Here is a 2,737-nt window from a genome sequence, read left to right as displayed (position 1 = left end):
TCGTGAGAAGGAAGAAACGCTTCTCTAAGATGGGGCGCCATGAATGGAAGAAGGTCTTCGAGTCTTGTAATTTTACCATCAAGTGGGTCATCCCTTGGTGGAAAATAGAAAAGATGGTTGGTGTCAACAAGCAGCCTTTATTTCGTCTTCCAAGCTTGTCCCGTATGACTTTTTATTATCCCTGCAGGGTAAAAAGACAATACGGCCTACTTCAGACTATTCCTTCTGGTGATCTTCGTCGTCCCTACGAGTTCCCTCTCTCCCAGGAAGTAGACAAATTTGATGCTTTTTGGAGCGCTAGACCTTTATGGGAAGTAATTACCCAAAATGTTCCTTCTTCTTTGCCCAATGAAGTGAAAAAGTGGCTTCTGAAGAAACCCTCAAAGGACATGAAGAAAAATCAGAGTAAAACTGATGTGAAGAGTCGTCTAGGTGACAAGGTGATTCCTGCTAAGGAACGCCTGGGTGAAAGGATCGAATTCAAAACACCTATAATACCTAAGAAGAAGAGCACTGCAAAATATAAAGGGAAAAGGAAAGCTGACACCACAGAAAAGAAAGCTTAGGTAGAAAAGAAGCATGGGGTCGTAGCTGAGGGGGAAACTATTTACTCCAAGATTGAATGTAGGTCCTCTAAAGGATGCCTACTAGCTAAGGTTATGGATGAGGAAGAAGAAGAAGACAAAAATTGGAAAAGGGCTAAGAAAGAGAAAGAAGAACTACCACAAAATAGAGAATAAGTAACACATAATACACAACAGTCAAGTTGCATAGGCGATCTATAGAATTATACAGACCGCCTATGTAACATAGGCGTTTTGTATGTTAAAAGCTATAGAGCGCCTATCTATGTTAACAGCTCTATATGATAAATTCATATTTACCGTACACAATATAGACGCCTCTTTCAGTTCACAGTTCTATAAATATCACAATTTTTTTTTTTTTAAAAAAATAAAATTAAAATATGTATCTAACCACGACTAACCCTAAATACTTGTATCAAAATGAGCCGCCCCCTTCTGTCTTCTTCTCTTTCTCACTCCTTCATATCCCCTTTCTCTCTCCTCTCCCCCCTTCCTCTCTTTCTCTCTCCTCTTCCACCATCACCGACAACACCGTAGTCTAGCTTCTCACGCCCACTGACGACACCGTAGTCTAGCCACCACCGAGCAACGAGCGTCGAGCGTCCACCACTGTGCCATGAGAAGTCGATTCGAATTTAATTGGTCAAGGTTTTTCAATCTTTCTAATTTTTGTTTATAACTCAATTTTCTGATTATAACTAATTTGTTGGTTTGGTTATTACTTAAATCTGATTTTACTTTTGTTATATTTTAGATATTTATTAAGTTTTTGGGATAGTTTGTGTTGAATTTTTGGGGATTTAGAGACGATTTTATATGTTTTTTTTTTCTATCTAAAGTTTTCGATTATATTCTACTTCTAATTTTGATTTTCATTATAAATTTTCGTTTTAATCCTAAGATATTTTAGCTCTCTAATTTGAGCAATTTTTTATTTTCATCTTTAGATTTGTTTTTAATTTTCAATTATATTAGATCTAAATTTTCTGATTTTCATTTAATAATTATTATAGATCTAAAGTTTTTGTTTAGTGTGATTTGTTCTGATTTTGTTCGTTGATGGTGTGTTTGTGGGTGTTTGGTGCGGTTGCTCTGGTTTTGTGCGCCGATGGTGGAAGGTTGGAAGTGTTGCTGTAACTGCAATGGTGACAAGTTATTTCAATTTCTTCATTTTTTATGTTTAGTTTGTTTTATTAATTTTTAAATTTTTTATGTTTAGTTTGTAACTGTAATTCTGGTTTTGTGAGTGTTATATGAACTGGGGTTATTTTAATATCTTATGGGATGAGATTTTATTGTTGTAACATAAATTGTATTAAGATCTATTTTTGTTGGGGTGGATTGATTGAAGTTGTATAAAATTTAGTTTAAATTACATTGCAACTAGTCTTATCATTTGTTGTTACATGTTTTTACAGATTTATGAGTTGAAATTTGCTTGACAGCGGCAGGATTGACACCATCGGCTTAATTATTTTGTACGAAGTATTGTAGAACTTGTAATGTAAATTTCTTGCAAGGAACTTTGTTGTAATTGAAATATTTGTAATTTTTAAAATTAATTTAATGTTATTCTAATTGTTATTGTTATTATTATTATTATTATTATTATTATGTAATAATAATAATAATTTCTATTAAAAAAAAATAATAATTTAATTATTTTTTAAAAAAAAAATTAAAGGAAAAGAGAGCGCCTATCCTAAGATGACAGCTCTCTTTTCTTTATTTTTTATTTATTTTTTACCTAGAATATGAAGCGCCTATATGATCCGTATTGTGATAGATATAGAACGCCTCAAAGAGGCGTTCTGTAGAACTTATAAAGCACCCCCTCAGAAGAACGCCTCTGAGGTGTTCTATATTGCATGTTTTAGGCGTTCTATATTCTCATTTTTGTAGTAGTGAAGATTAAGAGCATTGCTTAATTTCCAATTATTAGACTTAGTTTTTATATTAATTTAAATTCCATCAATAATGTAGTTTATTTTATTAATGAAATTCCAGATTTTTAATTAAATTATTTACTTTAAATTTATTTTATTAAAGCAATGAAAACCGAAGAATTAATTTTCCAGAAATTTTTTCGAGTACGGAAGTCGAAATTTTTTCGAAAACAACCGAAATATTCCTAGAAATTTAACTGTAAA

The 2,737-nt window shown here is 32.3% G+C and overlaps 1 long non-coding RNA gene across 2 annotated transcripts; it reads left to right on the top strand.

Annotated features, from left to right (window-relative positions):
* The first annotated feature begins 930 nt into the window (after positions 1-930).
* On the top strand, positions 931-2,181 carry LOC110688694. 2 transcript variants are annotated; one of them, XR_002504628.1, is made up of 2 exons: positions 931-1,732; positions 2,006-2,181. It is a non-coding gene; the product is annotated as an uncharacterized LOC110688694 (long non-coding RNA). The 2 variants fall into 2 exon arrangements; XR_002504629.1 differs by having other exon boundaries at positions 942-1,235.
* The last annotated feature ends 556 nt before the right edge of the window (positions 2,182-2,737 follow it).

The sequence above is a fragment of the Chenopodium quinoa genome, unplaced genomic scaffold (genome assembly GCF_001683475.1).
Source record: "Chenopodium quinoa cultivar QQ74 unplaced genomic scaffold, ASM168347v1, whole genome shotgun sequence".
NCBI lineage: Eukaryota > Viridiplantae > Streptophyta > Magnoliopsida > Caryophyllales > Amaranthaceae > Chenopodium > Chenopodium quinoa.
This window is presented reverse-complemented; position numbering and strand designations above follow the sequence as displayed.